Raw genomic sequence first — 25,756 nt, forward strand, 5'->3', positions numbered from 1 at the left:
GTTCTGCTTGTTTATACTGTTACTGAATATAATTTTAGTGTCTTTTGAAGTATCCCACATTGGACTCTTATTTTGGGGATTTTCTATGAAGCCTGAGGTATTCAAACTACTGCAGATGTAAGAACTTCATTGGGTTGTATGGCTGGTTTATATTCTGATTTCGTTAGTTTTTCATTGTTTTAAGGAACTTTTTCTTGTCAATTTCTCTTCACATATGTAGCAATTTAAGTTACAACTTATGTAGCTTAATGTTTTAAAAGAAATTACCAATGTGGTTAAGTGCTGAAAAGGGGGGTACCAGGCAGGAATACTTTGGTTTTTTATCATAACAAATTACATAGGTTTTTAAAAGGAAATCTAGCGGTGATTTACTTCCCTAATAGCGAGAGGCAAGTAGGCATGTGTCTTTAGCATTCCTGCGTTGGAACAGGGGAGCTCCGTAGTTCCTGATCCTCTCATTTCATGCCAGCTGGCTTAACTGACTGCATAAATGTTTGCTGTACTGTGCACAACTGTGTACGTATGTTCTCTGTTACTCTTAGTTACTGTGCAGTTGGGAGGGTAAAACCTGGATTTGGCTACTCGATTTATGTTGCTTTATCACGGGATAACAGTAGAAAGCTCTTTCAGTGGAGGAAAATAAATTATCTAACAAATGGAGTAATTTGTTACTTCAGTTTGTGGACAGTACTTGGATGCTGCGTGCGATGCTTCAGAAGCCATTTCTAATAGGTGATACAGGCAAGACTGTACAAGGTTTGCTCCTTCCATTGCCACAGTATCCCAAAAGGGGTGATGCCTCTTGGTATCCCTTTATGCCTGTACTTTTTACCGAAGGAACGCCTGGATATGGTCCTGGGCAGCTGGCTGTTAGTGGCCCTGCTTGAGCAGGGTATTGGACCATATGATCTCCAGAGGTCCCTCCCGAGCTCAGCTGTTCCCTGGTTCTGTGTTATTTTGTTTCAGTTACAGTTCTTTGTACTGTTACCTATGGTCATGTAAGTGAGCTGCTTGAACACGGTAATGTAAAGAGATTTGAATCTGAGTGAACAAACCTTGGTTGTAACTGGTCTGCCCCCTGTGGAGTGCTTCCTGGTCATTCTTTTCCTTGGGATTTGGGAATTTTAGTCCTCACTAAGTTCCCTTCCCCTCTTAGCCAAAGTCAGGAGAGCAATGCCTTGCTCCCCATGTCCTTTGTTTCTTGCTGTGGCTTTGATAAACAGTGGGATATTTGATAAAGGATGGGAAACTTGATGGTTTGAATTTTGAAATCTCGGATTAAGAGACAAGTTAGTCTTGTTCATCAGAGTGAACTAATTAATTCAGCATGTTAATTGAGGCTCTTAATTTGTCAGTCAAGTGTTTAATAATGCTGAATGTCCTGACAGTTTATAGACAGGTTTGACTGCTATTGAGCCTACAGCTTAGATTGTTGTAAAAATTAGGTTAGATATTGTTTAAAAGTTATGTTTTCAGTGAAATACAAAATGGTAAAGGCAAACCACTCTCATCCTAAGTTAATGGCAAGGTTTTGTAAGCGTCTTTGTTTCTTCAGAAATGATAACATTCATAAGCTGAAATGATTTTTGAAAATGGGAATTAGGCTGGTTTTTTAGCTTTTGGTTTTTCCAGAGGCCCTCCTCAAGGTAAATGTAAGTTTGTTGTTTTGTTTTGGTCTTTTTTTTATTTCTCTTTTTTTTTTATTCCTGTCTGCCTGTGAGTTGATCACAGATGTCTTGGTCTATGGAGAACATACTTGATGTGGATAAAGGTTGTTTTTTTTTTTTTTCTGTGCATAAGAGAATTTGAAGCAACAATCTAAAATTAGTCATCCTCAAATGACAAGGCTGAAATAACAATATCTAACAATCTTCTTAGGGTTTCACTAAGAAATGCTATCAATTTCTAATAATAATTTTTAGCAAATCTAGGATTGGGAAGCCTGCCACTAATTACAGTTCTTTGAAGGCGTGAGGGCATCTGGACAGCTGTAAGCTGTCTGATACAACTTCTCAGTTAGAAATTTGTAGTTTATTTATATCACTTGAATAAAAATGCCTGGTGCATAGCTAGCTGCCAAAGGACAGTGGGCACAGCACTAAGAATACCTGGATTCAGAACTTGAGGTATTAGTAGCTGCAGACTGCTCTGCATATGCAGACACAATTTTTCTGTGTTTTTGCTCTACAGTTAGTGTTAATAAGAAACTTATTTGAAATTAAAGCAATTGAGAGGTGAAGATTATTAAGGATGTTGTTATTCAGCCAAGGATAAATGCAAGATGGAGAAAGATGAGGTCTTTTGATTCTGTAGCCTTAACACAAAGACTGAAAAAAACAAGTAGTGTTCTAGTAGCAATTTTTGTCTTATCAGATCTATGTTACATGCAAAAAAAACCTCTCTCAGCCTTTTAAATTTTGCAAAGTTTTTGTATAGATGAAAATTGGATAGATTTTAAGCATAATTTCTACAATATGTATAGAAATCTTATCCTCCCCTTTTAAAAATAAGCACCAAGGCTAATGAGTGGCTGTATTTGAGAACATATTTCAGTAGTTATCAACTAACTGTTCCAGTAGCCAAGATTGGATTTAGGAATGATTTGGAAATACTCTGTCTTGTGTGAAGAGCTATAGAAATGATTTGGGGAACTGAAACCAAATATTGTTAAGAACCTTACTGGGTTCTTCTCAAGGAACTGCAAGACTGAACTGTTTATACTGGAGATAAAAATGTGGAGAACTTCTGTTTTAGCAGGCAAAGCATTACAAACAGTTAATAGTACTGAAAGCAAGAATGCTGTTTTCCTTTAGATGGAAACTCTTTTCTGCTATCAGGAATACTGTTGTGGCTCTGTGCAGAAGGGTGTTTCACCTCTTGTTGAATTGGTTATTAAGTTGTTGCTGTGATTTTTCTGTGGGTTTTTTTTTGGGGGGGAGGACTTGATTGGGTTTTTTAATAGCAAAGCATATGGTCTGGCTGCTAGATGGCCTTCCTAGTCAGTTAAAACCTTTGAGGTTTTGCTTGTGTAATAGACTTTTCTTGTCTGTTTGCAGAGGTGAACGCTTTTTCTTCAAGAATATAGCTTATATCGTATGTGTATGTTAAAAAGGTGAGCACAGAGTTAAAATAGAACTACCACACATAAATAAACAAAGCTCATGGTCTGAAACTGGCTCCATGTTTTCATTAAAATTTTTCATGGCTCTTAATTTTGTCCTTAACTGCCAAGTTTCTTTATATGGTTAAATTGGATTATCTACTTGAAAATACCTTCACTGAGTTAACTGAGCAGATGAGAGCTCTGTACAACTCAAATTCTTATAACCTGCTGCTGCTACCTTAGTATTGTGTGGGAATGGGACTTGCATGGGGCATATCCTATAGTTCTTTGAAATTTAATAGCTGCCACCCACATGCTCTTTGCATCACTTCTACATGGAATTGCTCATCAAAGCAACTCAGTTTAAAACTGACCTATCAAATTTAAAAACAAACCCACAACAATAAAACCCTTCATATCCCTGTTTATTTTTATGCAGCTTGGAAACTGTGTCTAATAGTGCTAGAGGTTCTGATTTTCTTTGGTTTTCTTTGGGTTTTCTTTTTCCTTGAGTATGCTTTATAGACTCATTTATCTTCTTTATTTGTTATATGTTTGATTCTTCTGATGCTTACCTAGAGATCACACTTTCATGTTCTGAAGAGTGTGGATGGCAACACTGACTGGCACCAGGCAGTGATTCACTGTATGTTGAAGATCTGACAAAAATAGCAATTGAAATAGATGGCTGTCTTCATTGGCTTGAAAAGTGAGCACTTGTTGAAGTGAACACCTGTGAAGGAATTTCCTAGTAATCCCTATGAATTTCTTTTGGAAGTATTTGCTTTAAATAGATATTTCAAGTTCATCCACTTTAACTTCCTGTAACTCTTATGGCTGTGCTTGGATAGAATTCAATGCATTAATTGAAACAATAAAAGTATAAGTTGAAAAATAATTTGATATATTAATCTTCCTTCAAACTGGAGTGTTTAAATGGAAAGGACTTTGTCAATCATATTTTTTGTAATTACAGGAATGAAGTGAACAGAGGACTAGGATTTTTTTTTTACCTTATTTTTAAATAATGATTAAATACATTTATTTAATCTTTGGTGTGTGTCCCCCATGTATATATAGGGAGAAAGAAGGAAGGATGGGAATCACATAGGGTCTGCAGCTTTGTGAAGCTTGATGCTTAAGTAGAAAGGCTGATAAAAGATAATTGACAACAATGCGAACTAAGGCATTTCTGAAGTATTGTAGCCACTTTGGTTACTTTGGTACAAAAGGGGCATATGCTACCTTAATTCAACTAGAAAAAATTCTGATTGTATATGCTGTATTTCCAGGGAAAAGAGTCCAAATTGGTCTGGGTTTAAATCTTCCCCCCCCCCCCCCCTTTCTTTTTCTTTTTCTTTTTTTTTTTTTTATTTTAGTTTTTACTTTGTTACTGGAGTTATTCAAAGAATGGAGTTCTCAGAAGAGAGGCGTTTTAACGGTGGTGTTGGCTTATGAAACCTCTATCATCACATTTCAGAGAACTCAGATAAAAATTGCTGAACTTCAGTTCTAAGAAGTAGCCATGCATTATTGAGTATTGATGTTTATCTGAAAGAGGGTTCTCTTATTTCCCTAACCCTTAAACTGATAAGTACTGTTTTTTTTCCCATACTGTGTACTTGGTTTCTGTAAGCATATAGAGGATAACCTTTTCTTGGAAGGAAGCAGTAGTGTAAAATGGCTGGGTGTGTTAGAAATCTGTCAGGACTGAGTTTGGTTTGCTTTTTTGGCTTGCACAGATCTCTCTTTTTTTTTTTTTATGATCTTTGTGCTCAAAGTGAAGCTGGGCACAATCTAGCAAAAGAAAAGTGATAGAGTAAATGTTTTCTGGGCTGTGTTTGTTTGGTAATCTCTGAAAGCTGGAGCATCTGTATAGATACATCTTCAAGGCACATTACTCTGCCTGTCATGCTGCCAAGCAACTTGACTGCTAGCAAATGAGCTCTGAGTCATGGTATCATTGCTGCATGGTTTATTACCTCAACAAACTATTGATGTCAAATAAATCAGTCTCCCTACAAAATGAAGTGGCAGAATAAACTGTACTTAGAATAGTTCAGTGAAAGCTGTGTTCTTCTTCAGCTCCTGGCAAAGACTGCCACTAATAAGAGTTGATTAAGAATTCTGGTTGCATGGTATTGCCTGAATTGAACCACTGGTGTTTGTGATAGACCAGATGCAAGGATTCTGTGTATTGTAGTCAACTTTCTTCCCTAAATGCATGTTCCTGCATAGCTTTTTTTATTCTTTGGTGAAATATCTTGTCTTTGAGACAAATTTCACTTGAGTAATTATGATAAGCTCAGCAAGTAATAATTTCATTGTCCTTAATGGAGCTGTTGGCTGTGAATTATGGAAGTCAGTTTTGCCTGCAGAACTGCAAGTGGTGGTGTACAAAGTGTCTGGCTTGGAGCTGAAAGATGTTTGAATAAATCAATGATGTGACCCTTGTTATGAATGCAGAACAAAACGCACACACATGCGCAGAATCTGTTTCCATTAAGGGAAGGTGGATGTAAATAAAAAGTATTAATATTTAAAAATTGCAAATTTCTTCACTTTAAAATCCAGTGTCTCAGTTCAGCATGTTAGTAAGTTTCACGTAACATTTAAAGCTGGTAAGTTTTGCAGATCACATGCCTTTACTGGGAGTCAAAGATGAGATCACAGAGTCATAGCATAGCTGAAGAGGGAAGCATTTCCGAGTCCAATCCCCCTGTTCAAAGCAGGACCAGCTAAAGCAGGTTGCTCTGTGAAACCCAAGTCTTCCTTACGAACATGATCCTGGATAGTTCCAGTTGTCATAAGCATGCTAGCCATTTCCTTATGGTGTCTTGCTTCAATGTCTGTTATAGGTGAAAATTTATTGGAGGTAACTTCATGCAGCTTAGTTTTCTGATATGATCTGAACTTGCTACAAAAGCTTTTTTTGTTCTTTAGTTTTCCCCCACCCAGTAGTTAAACATTCTTGTCAAATTTTAGGGTAACTGTACAGATTCATTTGTTAAATCTATTAGGCTCATTTCAGTTTAAAGGGAAATAAACCAATTGCAGTTGAGACAGTTATTTTGGTAGGAGGAGACAATGTTAGGCAACAAGTAGTACTAGTAGCAGGCTGTCTTCCTTTTGTACAAGAGAGGGTATCAATAATGAAAAGGGGAATAAGGCTGAAACGCACAAACCAAAGACTATGCCAAGAGAAAGTACGTAACTTGTGTCTTTAAGTCAGTACAAGCAGGTGGAAGTCAGCCTGAGTAATACAAAAATGTTGAAAGGAGCATTTGATACCTCAAGTTTGGTTTTATTTCCAATTCACTTTTCAGTTGCTTTTGAAAACAGACGTGTTTCCAGTACTCAAACAATGAATACGTTCTTCTGTGCTGTGAGAAGATATGCCAGGGATTCACTTAGAGTCTTTTCAGTATGGGTGAATTGCCTGGACACTTTAGGAGGGTTGTGTGTAAGAAGTCCCATTTCCTTACATATCAGTTGGCATAGTTTTTAGATGGGAAGCTTCTGTTTTATGACAGCAGATTTCAAACTTTGCTGTTTAAAAGTTGTGCTTGATTATGTTGAAAGGGAAGTGGGTAAATAGAAAAGATAGTGTGAATGGCTTCATCATTCCTATCTTAAATCTCACTTAAGTGCTAGAGTAGCTTCTGGTATTCTGTTTGCTTAGAAATATTAACAGTATGGTACTGAAGGAGGTTGCTGTGTGTCTGCATTTGGTAGGAAGGTGTAAGTACTTCGGACAACAGTCAAAACTGTGGATGAAATAAAAAATTCTTAGTATAGCCAAGTGCTAAGCAATGTGCACAGTCATGACTAATCACAGGCACAAGAACTGTGAAGTCAGTAGGCTTGCCAAAGGAAGCTCTGGGTATTTCAGTGTGTGATTTCTTAGAGTGGATAATCTGTTTTATTAATAGATCATGTCACATGGGAATGCACAACACATACAAGTAATGCACAATTTTGAACAACAGTCATATAGCTGGCTTTCTCTTTCTTGGTATTCTGCTCTTTCTAAGAATGTGATGTTTTAAATCCCAGTCTTAATCCTGGCTTTTCAGTTCATCGAGTGCTTCCTTTTCTGCTTACCTCCACCATGGTATCCATTTGCAATGCCACATCATACATTAAATGTGGTTATCATAGAATCATCCATGTGTCTGATCACTGACTTCTAGCTTTGATATCAAGTGCTATTTTTTTGTGGTTGGTATTACTGCTTCTGTAGAAAGATTTTCATCTTTAAAGCAGCCCACAGTCTACTGACAGCTTTAAGGACATCTTGTGAGGTATGAATGAGGTGGTGTGCATATACTGAGAATTAGTAAGATTTTGACAATTGCTCATGTAAGGTGTACAGATAGCAGCTAAAATTTGGTAAATATATTTTAATAAATCAAAAGAAAAAACCTGTAGAGACATTTCTTTGTTCTTTTTTTTTGGGGGGGGGGGTTTATTGGGGTTGTTTTGTTTTGTTTTGTTTTGTTTTTCTTCCTGCAAGATGGAGGTAGGGCCCATTGATCAGCGGTATTCACTTTTTGTTTCCAGTTGTAGTAAAACAAAGTCCAGGCTCCTCTGGCTCTCTTTCTCTGTGTGACCATGGTGCTCTGGAAGGCTGACCAGTAAGTGCTGTAGGCACATTCTTCTGCAGACAGAGGACAGTCATGTAAAATTACGGTCTTGAGGGCATTGTTTTTCAGCTGGGCAGGTGGTTTGCTTTAGAAATTAGCATAAACAGGGGGATTTTGATTTCTGAAGAATTGTCCTCACGGTAGCTTCTTACCACTTTATATGGTAACAAAATTAGAATCTGTCTGTGTGAATGTGATGCAGAATGTTATATTCCTGAGCCGGAGGGAACTTTCAGGAGAACGAGGGGGCCTTGCTACCAAGCTGCTGTGAGAGCTGCAGTCAGAAGCCAGTAGCTTCTTCATCATTCCTAGCTGCTGGAGAGCAGAATAACAGATTTTGCCGTGTAACAAGTAACAACATCCATATCCAGGTAGGGTATCTCCAAAGGCTTTCTAAATATTTCAGAAGGGTGTGAAAACAATACTTGGTTCATTAGTGGCTTCTGAAAAGTGGGTTGAAATAGGGATTTGTTCTGATGTTGGCTTGGTATAAAGTATGTGGCTTTGGAAGCTGTTGAGTTTCTCTGGCATTTTTCCACACTTCATGTTTGAGCAATTAGTGTATGTGACACAATCTGTATAAACACTAGAAGAGCCTAAATAAAGGAGCCTAAGGCACCTAGGAGCAGATTGAGTTTGGTTTGTTGTGCCAGCTATGCTTTGCTATTCATGTAACTACTAAGTGCCTTTTTCAAAGATTCTGCAAAGGTATTCCCTTTGCAGTGTAGAAGTGCACGTACCTCAAGCCTATTAAATTGTTTCTGCTCCTAAACACTGTCCTCTTATGAATGAAGTTTGAAATACAAAGTACATCATAAACCATCCAAAACACACAATAATTGGATGCAGTCCCTGTTAGTTCTTATTATACTGGAGATTATTCTGCTGAAAGTGGTAAACACCATGTATTTTAGCAGTTAATAATAATGCATTTGGTTCTGAGGAAACTGATGCTTCCTAACACTGGTAAAATGGGAAGTGGTGGAAGTAATGTCAGCGTTGGCTTGATACATCCATTCCTCACAGGCATGTGAGAAGCAGAATTGAGAAGTAAAATTATCCTTTGTCTTTTGAATCTTTTCATATAGGTGTTAACTGATATAGAAACATCTATTATCATAAGATATTTCTTGGAAAAATCTTCAGATCAGCACTGGGAGCAGCTGTTTGAAGTATCTTTAAGAGAATAGTAATGACCTGCTGTGTACTTGTGGTCTTCATGAAATTAAACTGTTACCTGATATTCCATAGTACATTTCTTCAGTGCTTCATAATCGCATATTGGATTTTCTTTCCTTACTTTCTCATAGTAAGAACGAAAATATGTGAACATTCCGCAGATAGTTTCTGTATCTTAATTGTTCTTTTTCTTCACCATCTGCAAACACACGAACATTGTGGCAGACGTCTGGTTTGTTCTGAATAGACTGCCTCAGTTCCCACGTCATGGGGTATTAACAGTGATGACATATGTTTGAAATGGCATTCAGTCAAGTCACTGACCAACCCATATAGGTCACTTTCCTTTGCTCTCCTTGGCAGTGAGAATTCTTACCATGTTTCTGTCCGTGTGTGCAGCTGTGATTAAGAATTGTAGGTAGTGATTAACAGGTAATTCCTGCAACTTCTGCTTCATTTGGCAGTTGAGTGAAGATGGGGAAAACAGAAACCAAACAACCCCAACAAAATAAAAAGTAGTTGAATTATGGACTTTGTGTATTTATTTTTGTCCTGATCTGTTGGTCTTTTTGTGTAATCAGGCTTTGTCATTGGGTAACTTCAGCAGACAATACTTGAACTATCAGTGTGGTCAGTTAAGAATTCTCTGTCAAAGGGAGTCTTTTGCAAATAGAAATATTGATTAGTTGCACCAGAGAGGCTCAAAGTACTTCATCTCTTAGAGAGAGTCTGAAGGATTCCAGAATGGGACTCCTGCCAGATGGATGCTGAATGCTTTAGATGCCAGGAGTTCTGAGGAGGCAGAGGGAGAAAATGGGTGGTAGCCTTAGCATAAACCAGACAGTTCTCATCAAAGGCTCAACAGTGAGCCTTCCCCTGCAGCAACTGGTTGCTTTGTCTGCTCTGCCAGCATCTTTTTTCTGGTGGCAAAGTTTTAGGCTTGGGGATCCAGGATTGACTCATACAGGACCAAGTCCTAGTTTTCTAATGCTTACCTGAAATAATCTGTTTTATTAGTTATATTAGCCTGAAAAGTCTTTGCAGGATCAGAGGATGGTTGAGGTTGGAAAGAACCTCTGGACTTCACCCTCCTGCTCAAGCAGGACCACCTAAAGCTAGTTGTCCAAGACCATGTCTAGTTGGCTTTTAACTATCTCTAAGGAGAGAGAGACTCCAGAATGTCCTCGGGGAATGTATGCCAATGCCTGGTCACCCTTACAGTAAAAATGTGTTCCCTGCTGTTGGGGCAGCACCTTCTGTGTTTTAGTTTGTGCCCACTGCCTCTGGTCCTGTCACTGGGCACCACTCCAGGAGCCTAGGTCCATTCCCTTAAGAAAACCTGTTAAGATATCCAAGTCTACCAGCTTCAAAACAATCCCAACGTGCTTTTGCACAACTTTTTAGCCACATTATTTGCCTGTTTGCTGTATCTGAGCCATAGGGGTTATTTTATTGTATGTTCAGTTTTGCTTTTTCACTTTTTCATTCTTTCACTTAGTACCTGAAGACACTTGCAGATTTCCAAAGATCAGGTCCTCCTTTTAATATTAATGGGGTTAATTGTTCCTTCACAGTTCAATTGCTTCCTGGTCCCCTTTCTGAAGAATGAAGTGTGAGACAGGCTTTGTGTGGGTTGTGTTGTTTTGTTTTTTCTTTTTTTCCTTCCCTGCAGTTTCTTGGTGAAAGGAAGCTAATGCTATGCTTGTGCACTTGAAATTGGCCAACTTAGCCATGCGTTTGTACATGTTTCCCTTCAGTAGCTGGACCATTCTGAGAACCTGTTAATGGTTGCATTCCTGTTTTACTTCCACCTACTGCCTGCCTCTCCTGTCTTTCTGTAGAGCACTGTGGCACCTGTGCCTTTCCATACTCTCCAGTTAGAGTGGCACATTAATTTTTCTTGAATTTGAACTGGTGATATTTATCTGACTGTTCGTATTTAGTGCTCTTGTGTTTACCTATATCCATGTTATATAGATATAACATGTTATAAATGCTTTCTGCAGGTCAAACTCTGACCTAAGTTTGGGCAGAGGAAGGCCCTTTTGGCTTCAGGCAGGAAAGAAGTTGTTGCATGACTTTTACAGGCTTTTGTAATAATAAGTATTGGACGGTATTAGAGAGCCAAGTACTTCAGAATTATTGTAACACTCTTGTTCTTTTTGAAGGGATTAACTACTCTCCCAGATACATGATGCTGTTACAGAATCTCATTTCCTCTAGGGTTCTTTTAAAAGACCATTTGGAGATAATCCCCCATGCTTGGGTACCTTAATTGTAAAAAAAACCCAGGCAAGCAAACAAACAAACAAACCTCAACCCCCTGAAAAACAAACTGGAAACTCCCAACCCCACTCCCACCCCCCCAACTCCAAAACCTAACCAAAAACCTCACAAAACAAACAATAACAAGATCCCAAACCCCACAGATCCTTGTGTCATTGCTTGCTGTCATTTTGTAGTCTGACATGTTCAGTATAGCGAAAGCTAAGAAGAGGGAAGTACAGTGGGAAAGGTGAGTATGAAGCAGGTCTTTTGGCTTTACCATTAATTGGTAGCTGTTATTTTAATTCTACAAATACAATTATTATTATTGAAAACCCCAAAATCTTTATATCATGCTTTCCATATGAACCTTGGGGAGTGAGAGACAATTTCTAAAAGGAGAATAGCAGCTTTACCCTTTAAATGTCATAGGCTATTTTGGAGATTGTTTGGCTGCAGTAATGAAAGATATTATCTTCCTGATACTTGAACTAGATAGATACAATGAAATCTGCTGCGTAAAGAGAGGTCCAAATCCATAGGATACATTCCTAAATAGTAAGTGAGCGTTTCTGGACTTCCTCAGCAACCTGGAAGTCATTTCAGACACCTGCCTGTCCTATTCCCACGTATTCCACTGTCACACAAAGCTGTCTAAAATACAGAGTGCAGAAAGTCTACTGACCAGCTACTAGCGTGGAGGTCACCATTTAAATGAAGCAAGTATAATTATTTCTTTTAGATGAGCTCAGACTTTTAGAAAGAGATTGATTCTTGATGATTTGTCACTATTAAAATGGTCATTGAAAACTGAAGGCTTATTCTGAGCTGAAGAGTATTACAAGTACTGTTGAACTGGGGTTTGTTCTGTTCTGCTTTTTCTTAAATATAGAAGCTTTCTTTGCTTTTAAGTGCATTACTTTGCTTTTGATGCTTATGCCCTTTGGCAGACTAGATAGACTATGAAGAGATAGTGGGAATAGACCGGAACCAGTATTCCGTTTCTGCCTATGCTGTCTTTTTCCAGTTGCAGAAACGGAAAAAAACAGTAAGACTTGTGTCAACAGATCAACACTCTTGGAAGTGCCTTTTTGAAGAAAGAAGCCTTCATCTTTCTTCATGCTTCTCTGCCTGCTTCTTTCTTATTCTGCTGATCAGGGCATGTCTTTTTGAGAATCAGTGTGTGGGTGCAGTTCTGCTGCAGAGTCCAAGATCACTGCTCGAGGAGGAGGAGCAAAGCTTTTGATGAAATATAACTTTCAGGTTTTTAATCCACATAGTCTTTACATCTGTTCCTCAGGTAAATATGCATATTTGGGGGTTTTATGAAAGTTTTGGGAATAACCTGCCTCCCTGAGGACTGTTGTCAAGGTTGCTTTGGCCACAAGCTTTACATTCTCATTTAGGATACATTTAGAACTCAGATGTCATAGTTCTATTACTAGATTTGCAACTGGCTCAATATTTTCTTTCCTTTTTATGGAAATCAAGGAATCCAGTATTCTAAGCATAGAATTTGGATTTCTGAATTTTGTAAGAGATTCTGTCCTCTTTCTTACAATCCCTGCTTTCCCAAAAGTATTAATAAGAGATTTTCCGTCTGACTTTTCCAGGAGAAAAGCATGTGGAGTAATTGAGATAACTTGTAGAAGGAAAAAAAGTGTGAGAACTTCAGCTCAGTTCAATTTTCTACACTGCTTGCATTTTATTTTTGCATTTAATGATGTGTTCAGTGGCTTATTGCAAAGAAACTTGATACACAAAGTATTTGAACAATTTGTGAATAAGAACATAGAGAAAAGATTGTGTGTTACCTCCCTCTTACAAACAAATGTTTCTGAAATGACTGGTGCTAAAGCCTCATTCTCACTCAAAAATGTTTGCACTGATCAAGGGACAGGAGAGGTATAGACTGCCCACCCACCCTCACAGCAAAGCTGAACTGAATTAAACAAAGTTTAGTGTTTGGAATATGTGTTCAAAACCAGCTACGTGATTATATAATGAAAATAAAAGGAAATCTCAGCAGCGAGCATAACCTTGGTCTGACAAGGTTGGAAGCATTTAAAAGAAAGCTGAGTAGTACAAAAATGTTACGACATACAAACAACTCCCACGGGTGTGTCTCTTTCATTCCTGTTCTTGAGTTTGTCTTGCCAGATCATCAGCATCTTGACTGGCTCCCACAGCTGTTTTATCTCACTGTTGCATCTGAGCTCTTAACAGGCTCTGGATTATGAATACTTTAAATACATACATGTCTCTTCATCTACACACAGGACAGCTTTTAAGGCAGATTCGTTTTCTCTCATTTCTAAAAATGTTTATTTGGGAAATAAAACCCAGTAGCAGAATTATGAAAAACGAGGCTGGAAGGGACTTAAGAGTCTGAGAGCTTTCAGACATGTGAATTAAATTATCAAAAATAATAATTAAAAAACCACAAAGAGCTTTCAGTCTTGTTAGGCACTCTGTATAGGCACTTAACTATGCTTGTGGTTAGATTGTGCTAGAAATTAGCTTAAGCTTAGCCTAAATCTTCTGTACTTGGAGCCCCTTCATCTGTATAGGAAAATGTATTCTCTTGCTGTTTGCAGCAATCTTCTATTTATATTGTCTCCTTTCAGTCCAGTAAAGCCTGGACAAGTCTATTTGAGTATCTCCTCAGTTTGTGTTTTCAAGGTCTCTCTCCATTTCTGTGTAGCTGCTTTTGGACTTCCTCCAGTTGTTCTGTGTGATTTGGAGATGTGCTTTTCAAAACACATTGAAGTGTTTGTAATGCTAAGCAGGGTAAAAAGCTTTTTCTGTCTTCTTTGCAATGCTGTGACTTTCCACAGTTTCTTTTCTGCTTTAATGCTACCTAATAGTTGGTTTCTGTTACACATTTGTATGGTTGATTATTTACAGTGAAAATTGTGCTTTCGCACACAATTTAATTCAACCCTATCTGATGCTTTTAAGCGTTTCTTAATTTTTTCTGAAGTAACTTGGGTTTGTGATTGACTAAGTATTTGCAGTTTTTATAATGTCCACCTGCAGATATAATTATTGTACTTACTGTTACCAAAATACTTGAATGTTTCTTCTTGTTTTGATATACTTGAATTAGCAGAACAATACCTGATACATCCTTATTGATGAAACACCATCAAATGCTGTATGCTTGCCTGTACCTCACACTGGCTATGCTAATAGGGTAGCTTTGGTCGTGACAGTTATGAGGGTTTGGGTGTGCATGGTATTTCTCATACGGCATTCTAAAGAACCTTAGCTCTTTTTTCCAAGATTTGAGAAAATGCTACCCCAGCTAAATTTTTCTCAGTGGGTAACTATTAGATATGACTAAGCTGCAATTAGCTCAATATCTTTTAAATTTAACTTTTATTTTGATTTGTCAAGTCTTATTTCTTCACATTGTTTGAGTCGTAGAATTTGTTTTCTGAAATTGGCAACATGGCCTTTATGATTTACAGGCTATTCAGTTTGCATGTTCTTGAACATACTATAACTGTTAGAAGAAAAGATGAATTGAAAGCAGCTTCTTGTGACTTACTCTTCACAGTATCACAGTATCACAGTATGTTAGAGATTGGAAGGGACCTCAAAAGATCATCTAGTCCAATCCCCCTGCCGGAGCAGGAACACCTAGATAAGGTTACACAGGAATGTGTCCAGGCGGGTTTTGAATGTCTCCAGAGAAGGAGACTCCACAACCTCCCTGGGCAGCCTGTTCCAGTGTTCTGTCATCCTCACTGAGAAGAATTTTCTTCTCAAGTTTAAGTGGAACCTCTTGTGTTCCAGTTTGTACCCATAACTCTTAAGCATTAAGTGCTTGTTAGAGGCAAAGGACTGCTGTCTATTCAGTATCATCAATAAGGGGAAGCTAGTAGAAGTAGACTTCTGGGTAAAAGTTTAGCAATCCTACAACTCAAATAGCTGTATTAATGATATGGGAAAAAAACACCCAACATTAAAAAATCACAGAATCAGAATAGTTGATGTTAGAAGGGGCCTCTGGAGGTAATCTGGTGTAACCCCCTGTGCTGAAGCAGCACCAAATCATGTCCAAAGCATGTTGCCCAAATCTACGTCCAAATGGCTTTTATGTATTTCCAAGGACAGAAACTCCACAACCTTTGTGGGCAACCTGTGCCAGTGCTCAGGCACTCTCAAAATAACAGAGTGCTTCCTGTTATTCAGACAGGACCTTCTGTGCCCTTTGCCTCTGCAAAGAGCCTTGCGCTATCTTGTTTGGACCTTCCTTTCACATATAGGTATGCATTGATGAGATCCCCCTGGGCTTTCTCTTCTCCAGGCTGAACATTCACAGAATCATAGAATGGTTAGGGTTGAAAAGGACCTTAAAATCATCTAGTTCCAACCCCCCTGTCATGGGCAGGGACACCATGCACTAAACCTCTCTCAGCATACTCTCATTTTCCTTGGGGTCCTTTCATTGGACTCTTTAAAGTATGTCCACATCTCCCTTGTGCTGAGGAGCCCAGGCTGGATGCACTATCCCATTGTGACTTCACCAGTAGAGGGGATGTATCACTTCTCTTGACCTGCTGGCAACACTTTGCCTAATTCACTGAACAGTTGCTGGTAATACTATTTTTTTCAGACAAAAAAAGACTTTGGGGAGCTTCAGAACTACTGGAAGACATTAAATGGACAAAAAATGACAGGCTTAGTTCACTGAAAACTTAATTCACTTAGTGCACTGAAAAAGCAAACAATACTTATTTCAGCTGAGGCTGTTCAACTGGGTGTACAACATAGCTTGAAATTAGGATTGGGATCTATATATAATGGAAGGATTTCCAAGAGACCTTCATGAAGCAAGCCTGTGTCAAGTGGCGAACAATAGAGAAGGCATAAGGGTCCTTACATTAATAGGGAATGTGGTGTCATAGCCCACTGTCAAGGACTTCATTTCACATGGAGTACTGCACAGTTACTGAGCATCTGGAGACCATTAGAAAAACCCAAGAGGCTTGGAAGACTCCAAGGAGAAATTGAAGACATTTGAGTTGGTAATCTTGAAAAAGAAGTTAATTAGAAGAGATGTAAGACCAGAACCTGCCTAAAGCTGTTTGTCTGCATAGGGGAAATTGCACTTCTGTTGTAGGGCAGTGGGGAGGAGACTTGAGAAGGGTTCTGAGATGGAAAGCTGGATTTGATGTTCTATTGTTGCTGAGAAAGTACAAGCAGCAGGAATCAGGTCGGACCTGTCCAATAGGGATAGCCATTCCTAAAAATAGTATTTTTGTTCCTGGCAATCTGTTGCCCTGAACAAGTATCTACTTTTAATGATATACCTAGTTTGGGTATGCACAGAGATTTATATGGACAGGGTACGAAAGGTGGCTTGTTAACATCTCTCATGAAGAATGTAAAACCAAGTCGCTTTTAAAATTCTGCTTCCAAAGGATGCAAGGGTTTGCTTCTATCTCAGTTCATAGTTGAAATCTAGATTTTCATTTTCTAGCATTTTCCTGGGGCCAAGAGCATAGGAAAATGCCAAGAAGGCCTTCAGTATCCTTACCAGAGAGAAAGGATTCTGGGAGCTTTATGAATGTCAGGCATCAAAATCTAAAATGGTTTCCAGCTGTAAGGAATTAAAGTAAAGCCTTCATAAGTTAATCTTTTAAAGGGAGACTTTTAATTTCATCTTACCTAGCTTCTGATACAGCACAGACATAGTATTCCCCACAGTTAATCCAATAACTTGTTTAATTAAATGTATTCCAAAATCAAGAGTGGGTGATTTTGTTGAAGACTGACAGTCATAAAATGTTTTCCGTTAACAGTTGACTCCTGTAATCACTTTTATAGATTCTCATCTGAATATTTTGAGCTATATTCCTGGTATTATTTCTTGTATGGCAGCCTGTTTTTTGCCTTCTTAATATTTCTCCTAATGGACCTCCCATACTTTCACTATGAAAATGATGTTTGTCTTCTAACCAGGGTTTTTCTAGTCTGAGCTATTGTGCTATGTGCTTCTCATATCCACTTCTGATTTATCTGCTTCTGACAAGGATACTGAGTTAAGTGCGCCATTGGGTTGATCTTTTATGTAGAACAAAAATGCCTAAGAAATACCAAAATAAATTGAAGTGTACAAAATACATCATGACTTGCTTCTTCCTTTTAAGACAAGGATAGGTGGATCTCTTGTGTGAAGGAGGAAATTGCCTTTTCCTGTGAGTAGATTGGGGACCAAGAGACAGAAATTGCTGGTGGCAAAAGGAGAGCTGCAGAGGGAGCTGCTGATGCTCATGGTTTATCTAGAGGCTGTAAGGCTTCAGTGAGGGGCCAGGAGAGGATGGCTGAGTCTTGGAGGGGAGAGGGAGAGCATCTGAGAGACTGGGGTAATTGAGCAGAACCTGTCACTGTTCAGAAAATAGTAGAATTGGCTGTAAGTGTGGGCCTGTCTGCCAAGGACACAATGAACAGAGGAAGGGATGTGCTTTTTGTTCTGCCTGCCCTACTTGCTCTCTGATTTTACTGTTTAAAATGCAAGCTTCTAGTTCTTGTTCTAGTAGTGCGTGTGTATGTGGTTTTGTTATGTGTCCACCTGTCTGTGTCCTGTCCCCTGTCCTTCCCTCCACCCCATAAAAATAAAGCCTTTATAACACTTCTGGAAAGCTTTCTGTAAGGGATAGGGGGAGGGTGCAGAATTCAGACACTTAGTTTTAAAACTGTGGCTAACTCAGTGCTTTGCATAACTGTTGTTCTTTGACTAAGTGTTTTGGGGTATGCACGTGTGGAGTCTTCTTTAGTGGTGTTTTCCCACAGCAAATTATAGTGTCTGGTGGGACATATGGTTATTAAATTAAGCAATCTTTTTGAGTCTTTTCTTCCCTGGTGCTCCCCTGTCATTTCCCAAATTCATTCTGTCAAAGTATCTTTTACAAGTATTTGTCATCTTTATTAAAACTGCATTTTTCTACAATCTGTCCCCTCTACTGAAGGTTGAGATGAAACATTTGCTTTCATAGTTACAGACTTCTGCAATTTAAAAATGGATATTTGAGAGTAAATAACTGGACCAGTAAGAGAAATGTGAGGTTTAACTGTCATGCTCACAGTGCAATAATCTGCTATTTAAATTCACATTTTAAGAGGTATATGTTTCTACTATCACGTTAAAATATTGAGGTTTTAAATCTCGGTGCTTCTGGCACAATTCCATAAATACTAGTTTATAATTTATATGGTGACATATATATATATATAGGTGAAACTATGTGCAAAACTATCGTTGTTGCATTTATCCCATGTGGCAATATCTCAGCTGTGCTCCAGTATTGATCACTGTGATGTAACTTCTTTCAGTAAGGTCCGTTTCACCCTGCACCCTATGGGACTCTTGCACAACTCTCCTCTCTCACAAGTGCGAGGAAGGATTTTGATTATTTGAGGAAAATTAACTTGTACGGGGGCAAAAAGCCGTTAGGCATTATTATTTTATGATTGGAATACAGCTATGTACTATTTGTTGTCAAACTTTAGTAGAAGCAACTTGCTTGTTTCCCTTACCACATTTTATCTTGGAAAATCAACAGTTACATACAGTGTTAAATTAACAGTTGCATAAACTGAACAAACTCACAGAAGAAGTTTTAGGTGTCAGGGACCTAAAGAAGTTTCTGATCCAGCCCCATGCTGAAAGCAGTGTCAGCAATGGGGTCAGGTGAGGTTACTCAGGACTTTAACCTGTTGGGTCTGGATAACTGTCGGCATCCAATGCTGTTTGTCTTTCAAGCTGATAATCAGACAGGAGTAATGTATAAAAGATGAAAGTGGACCTAGAGGAGTAGAACCTCCCCTACACCTCATTGTCCGCTTTGAATTAGAATTGACCGTGGTTAATGTGTTTTATTACCACTTCGTAAAACATACCTCGGGCTAACAAAGTGCAGAGCTGTGGGCTTCTAATAGCAGTTCTGATAATCAGAGTGAAACTCTTCCTTGCCAGTCTCGTTTCATGGTTTTTGCAGTGGTCCAGTATGGTTTGGGCAGTGATGAATAGCTACTTTCTTTGGATTACTGTCTTTGTCCCTGCAGTCATAGATTTCAGAAGAGACACATGGACATATATTTTTCAATACTGTTACATTCACAGGTTTTATTGCTTGCTTCACTGTTGAAATAATGTAAGCAATTTGAGAATTAAACTGAGTCATTGCAGAGGTGTAGCATGTCTGTATGTAGTGGCAATAATGAGTTTAGGCTAGAGATGTGTTAATATGTTTATGATGTACAAATGCCTTTTCTGGCAAAAACAGAAATAAGGGAATACTGTTGATTTTTTGGCAATGTGACTCATCTGAATTTATTAGTAGCTGAAGGCTGCTTTCAGCTGTAATAGAAATATCTGATCTGTGTGATAGATCCTTCGTGAAGGTATGATGGAGCCTTCATATAGACTGAAAATACTTCAGTAAACCAACCTGAGAAGTTCACTATTATTCTCTTTAGCTGTTAAGTAATTAATTTACTGTGAATTGTGACAAGACTGAAGCTCCCTCTGGTAGGTGTCATTTACAGTTGATGCTGCTCGAAGTAGATTGCTTTTTCTCATGATGACTTCTGTTGATGCTTTTTCCCCATCCTTTTTCAGTCTACGCTTTTCTTGTTATCTTTGCATCTCCGGAGATGAAGTATGACATGGTTCTGGCATTCAGCTAAACTCACCGAAGCAAAACATGAGTATTGCAATCTGCTTACTTGTATTTAATTATGTGCTTTTCTCACAAGACTGCCACCAACTTTTTTCTTCCCCTTGCTTCTTGTTTGAATGTGTGTGCTGACATACGACTCTGCGAAGTGGCATTACAGCAAACAGTAGTTGTCCCTAACACCTAGCAGAAGTTTGAAAAGCATTCCAGCTTGACATTTTTTTCAAACTAATATGATTTAAATTTTCCAAGTAACAAAAACACCTAAACAGAATTTGTTTTCAAGCTAATACTGTCTTTATACAGAATGCTTTCTCAACCATTCCAACATTGCAAGCTCCGAGACTGATTACTAGTAGAGCAAGAGCATTATAAATGGTTGCAGAGGTAGGAGTGAGTACTGAATAGTAATTCAAATTTAGCCCTGGCTGGTGGAATACCTGGTGATCTTAAGATCAAGCAGTGAGACTTATTCACATTTTAAAAACATAACTGTTAATCAAGTAACTAAGGCAAAAAATAGGCATATAAAGACAGTATGTTTTGTTCCATATGAACAGAATACAGCTGATTCAAACCTGTCATGGGGGAGTTCTCACTACATTGTGACTGTAGAGATACCTACGGGTTTCAGTGGCCAAACCAGTATGAAATTGTCTTTGCTTAAAAAGATACAGTCCACTTCCCTCACATTCTTGAGTCACTAATAAGTGTCATAAACCCCAAACAGGTTATACTGGTTTTTCCTATGCACATTTAGCTAAAACTTTTCTTCAGATTTGGTTTTAATGGAAACACAAAAGGTAGCTTAACTGCAGTGTCAGTGCCAGGCATCACAGTAATGAATAATCGGAGAGCATGCATTGTGTGCTTGTGTTACAGATGAGTTTGTCTTGACTGTTATAATGTATGTTATTTTTCAAAGTCTTCACATTCCTGGCAACTACAGCATAGGAGCTTCTGAATGCATGCTAGATTTCTGGCTGACTGGCAATCACACTATTTTTAGGCTTCAAGGATTGATATGGACATGCTTTGAGTGGAATTAAAAGTTCTCTTTTATCTGAAAAGTAGTGATTTTACTTAGCTTGAACAGAATTTATACATATGTTGGGTGTTTCATAACAAAACTTGATTTGGAGAGTAGACAAGTTTAGTATTGGGGTGTTCCTGTAGTCTTTAATGCACTTATTAAATGCTCTTGTGAACTAAGGTAAGGGTTTCTATTCATGTTTCATAGATGGGGCAGTTGGAGAGATTAAAACAGCTCTCTAAGTGTAGCTTCTAATTGTCAGGGTTCTGTGAATTCATATGATGGGAATTTGACTGCCTAAAGAACACCTATATGATAGGAATACTTGTATGTGTAGGTCTTGGTTTAAGTCACCCATTTGTAATTGTATGATGAGTCTATGATGGGTCTCCTAGGCTGCTGGTGTTCGGATCTCTTCCTTGATTATTTTGCCTGTTTGTGCTGTCTGCTTAGCAGTGTTATGGTGAGCTACCTAATATGCGGTGGGGCCTTTGTCACTGCAATAGTAGTCTGTTTCTGTATATGTGTGTAATGTATTTCTTGCTGTGAACAGATTAGGTATAAACTATTTTATGTAAATTACTTTCTTAAGTGTTGCTCTAAGTTTAACAAACTTCTAAGTGATAATATTTGGCTGTTAATAGTCTACATGCAGAGTTTTTCACTGCATAATGTCTAGAATTATGATTAAAAAGAAATCTGGTGTATTTCCTAATTCAGACTAGTACTAGTCATGAAAAATACGAATCTGAGACAATCTCAGCCTTTTTTTTTTGTAGCTCAGGTTTAAAATTCATAAATTCCTCTGCAGAATTCTCTTGTAATTTTCATATTACCTGTGGATGAAGGAATTTAAATAATGAAAATTTTCAGAAAGGAAGCTTTGAGCTAGCAAAATGATTGTGGATACCTTCCTTGTATGTAGCTTACAGCCTCCAGGCAGTCCTGCTAGCAGCAGCAGATGTTATTCATTGGTAAGTCAGTGTTACAAAAGATTCGGGAGCAAGAAGTTCATTTACTTGGATGCCCTGTTTGTGATGAGGAAAAAAAGCTGGTCTTAGCTAACATAAAGAATGGCTCCTTGTGTCTGGTCACATCCTACGTGTGAAAACCAGAAGAAACCGGTAGTATGAGGAAATATCCGGGCTTTCAGTGAGTATGAGAAATGTTTGAATGATGGGACAAAGAAATTGTTGAAGTAAGACTGATTATTTATTTCCCTGGGGGAGTTTTAAATGACTTTTCTGAGTGACTGGAAAGATGAGGTCTGTAGTGAGTTCTAGGAAATGAGAGAAAATAATTCAGGAAGGTAATGGAACACCTTGATGGGGTCTGATAGGCAAATAGCACTACTACGGAAGTACATATAGGTGAATAATTCATGATTTTGATTTTGTATCTCAAAGGGTAATTGAACAACCTGACGTTCATTATCTATCTTAGCATTGACAAGAAAACTGCATTTGTACAGAAATGTAGCCTCTTCCACTAGTATATATTGTGATTAAATCTACACCAAAGTTTCTGCTAGGTGATTTTATACAGTGTGTTGTTAGGGATGGGTCTCATGATTCTTCTGTCTAGAACAAACTGAGTGATTCTGATTTTCTTTAAATTTAGTTTTTTTTAGTTTTAGTTAATTGTGAGATAATTGGATTGCTTTAGGCATTAGAGAGAAGATCTTGAAGCCATTAAAAGATCACAGACACAAGTGGTTTTGTACACCTTAACTGAAGGACAGGGAGATTACAAAGCAGAGTTCAAGCATTTGAGAGGCTAGCATAGGCTGAAATTGCAGTGAACTTCAGACATGTATGGAGATAGGATCAAGACAGTATCCAAGTAAATAAAAACTAAAAAAAAAAAGGCATAGTTTATATAATTGTAAACTTGTGTAATATATAAATAAATATTCTGAGAATACGGTTGCTTAGAGATCATAAATGTAGCTGTGAATAATTATTGTTTGCCTGGGGTTGATGCATGACAGTCCCATGAGTGATGGTGCCATGACTTGGACTGTCATTGAGTAATTAAGTTTCATTTTTTGGCTTCCCATTGTTAACTGGAAGAAGGAAAAATGTTCCAAAGATAAATGCAAAGCTTTTCTCATACTGGGTTCCTTGTGTGCTTGCATGCAACATTCTACAGGTACTGATTCTTCCTAGCCATCAGTCTGAGGTATTTCTTTAGGCAGTACAGTAGGACTACAAATAACCATTATGCAGAGAGTTCACTTCTGCTTTGTATTGGTGTCTTTCCATGTCATTTCTATTGCTTATCACACTCTTTGTGGAGTGTCTCAAATTCATCCCTGGAATTAGTCAATAGTGTTTCTGTCATGTGGGAGAAGAGAAATCTGCATGAAAATAGAAGTTGCCATCCTGTAACTGGTGTCAGGCTTCACCACAGAGCAAAGAAAAGGGACCTACCCACAGGTTTTCTCCTGGCTGGGAGCAGGAGACAGCTGACTTTGATCTCTGCATGTGATTCTGCAGGAACACATGACAACTGCTGTGACAGTGATGAGGTTGATGCATCATGTGAATGTTACATGCATGGCCATGCATTGATTAAAGGATGTAGAAGACAGAAAAGCTGTTGTGGTGATTGTGGTACTTAACTTAGCTGAGAAGGGAGGGGGGGCAGAAAATTAGAAAGAAATGAACCAAGTCACCCAAAAGGATTGCTCTTTCCATCTTTTCAGGTTAAAGGAATGTTAAGTGTTGTAGCAAAGCAGACATTTCATTTGAGTTATGTTTTAAGACAATCAGATTTTTCAGAAAGCTTTTATTCCAGCTATTGTACTGCTTGAGGTGTATGTCTTGAGTGCAAGATGATGTAGATAGCTTGGGAAGGAATAGGGCTGCAGCTCTGATGCAGGTCAGGCTGGCTGTGGAGCTTGCAGTTGACTCAGTGGCCTGTTGAAATCAAAGAACTGTTTGATTCCTTCCTGAAGGCAAAGCAGGAAAATAGGGTGGGAAACAGAGTGCCATCACTCTCTCTGATATAGTTCCTCTGTAAAAGAGGGTGTTCTGTTTTCAGAATTGTTTTAAAAGGAAATGCAGCTGTGTTAGGTTGTTAACACAGACTCCTGGCTTTGCTTTTGTATTGGAATAATTCACATATTCTGTTCCTGTAACTAAGTTTGACTCCTGTAGCCTTTCACTTTGCGTACTCCACCTTGCAGGGATTTCAGTTGTTTATTAATCCGCTAGCAGCCCCACACACTGATACTGGCTGCACAGCTACCTTCTCAGCAAATCATATCCCGTATGCTTCCCAGCTGCTGCCATCCTTAACACATGCAGAAAATGTCTCCTGGCTGGCTGAACACAAAATTCCAGCTGGCATCACCTCATGACTGAGCAAAGCTTCCCCCTCTCTCCCGGTGCTGTTGCAGTTGTGCTGTTTCTTTGTCAGGTGGTGTCTCCAGGCAAGGATGTGGTGTTGCAGCAGAGCTTTGGGGGACTGAGGCAGCTCGGAATCAGCTTTGCAGCTGGGAAGGAGCAATAGCTGCAGCACATGGGGATGTGCATGGGGTACAAGGGGGGTATGTGGCTAGAGCAGGGTGGTGAGTGGGTGAATGGCAGTAACAGCTCCCTCTTATCTTTATCCAAGATGATGCTTGCCAAGTACCGAGCTGACGGCAGTAACGGGTTTAATGATTGACTTCCCTGAGGTTTTGCCAGCAGAGAGCTTGTTCTGTTTTACCGGCTGTGAGTTCTTGTATGAAGCTGTATGGTCCACTGAAATGAAATGATTTAGTGTTGAAAAAATTTTGTATTAGTTTATGTTTACACTTGCCTGGTGGGGCTGTACTTTAGAGCTTACAGTAGTCCTATTATTGTCAATGTTCTGTAATAACATCTTTATTTCCTTAAAAATGTTCTACAAGTTCAGTTGCTTCTGAGCTCCTAGACACACAACTCTGCCTATTTCTGCCTATGTGCTTTTAATTTCTGCTCGTTTACAGTAGTAAAGATACTGCGCATGGTTCTGATGTTTAAAAGAAGGTTACTTCAGTGTCACATGGAAGAAAGAGGAAGGATAAAATCACTTACATGCTGTGATGCTGAAACATCATGTAGTTAGGCAAATACTATATAGAAAAATGGGTGAACAGATGAAAATTCACAGCACTGGTGTAGAATGTTTGTGGAACTTAGAAATAAAATAGTTGCCGTGAGTACTCATCTTTGTCAAAAATGTGTCAGGAGTCTCTTTCTTTCATCTGGGGTTTGTAAGGCAAATTCCAGCATCAGGGGGTTCTGCCTTCATGTATTTTGTGCTGTGAAGCTGTTAGGCTTTCTTCTTTCTTTTGTATTTTTAAGTGCTATGTGCTATTGGCAACTTTTTAAACTATAAAAGGTCAGATCATCTGCATTGTTTCCTGTTACACTTTCAAGTGATTGCAGAAATAGGGGTCGATATGAAACACTGGTTTTTCAAGTGAGAGAACTTAAGTGACCTCTTGTGTCTCATCTCCATTTAACAGTAAGGTTTTGGACAGGGTCAGCTTCAGCTCTTAGCTTTGACTCTAATAAGGGATAATATCAGTTTTTCTGTTCTGACTCTTCCTGATCTATGTTCCTTTGGAGACTTACAGTAAAAATGAAGTGCACATGTTTATTCCATCCCAGGGAAGACATGGAAACACCCTGTTTCCTCCTCTCTCCCCCCCACCATTTAGTTATAGATGATGTTTCTTCCTTGTAAAAGAGCCTGAATCTGATCTCCTTGTCCTTGAGATGTTCCATACTTGGAGGGATTAGGGTGAGAGGCTGGAAAAGTGAGACAATGTTAACTTGGGGAGCATGTGGAAAATACAAAGTTCTAG

General features: G+C 38.6%; 1 protein-coding gene across 1 annotated transcript in view; it reads left to right on the forward strand.

Moving 5' to 3' along the window:
* MBOAT2 (membrane bound O-acyltransferase domain containing 2) overlaps nucleotides 1-25,756 on the forward strand; it is an 89,741-nt gene that overhangs the window by 23,604 nt on the left and 40,381 nt on the right. The window lies entirely within an intron of this gene.

This window comes from Neopsephotus bourkii, unplaced genomic scaffold (genome assembly GCF_033783945.1).
Source record: "Neopsephotus bourkii isolate Nb327-2 ecotype Australia unplaced genomic scaffold, CSIRO-AGI_Nbou_v1 NB_74, whole genome shotgun sequence".
NCBI lineage: Eukaryota > Metazoa > Chordata > Aves > Psittaciformes > Psittacidae > Neopsephotus > Neopsephotus bourkii.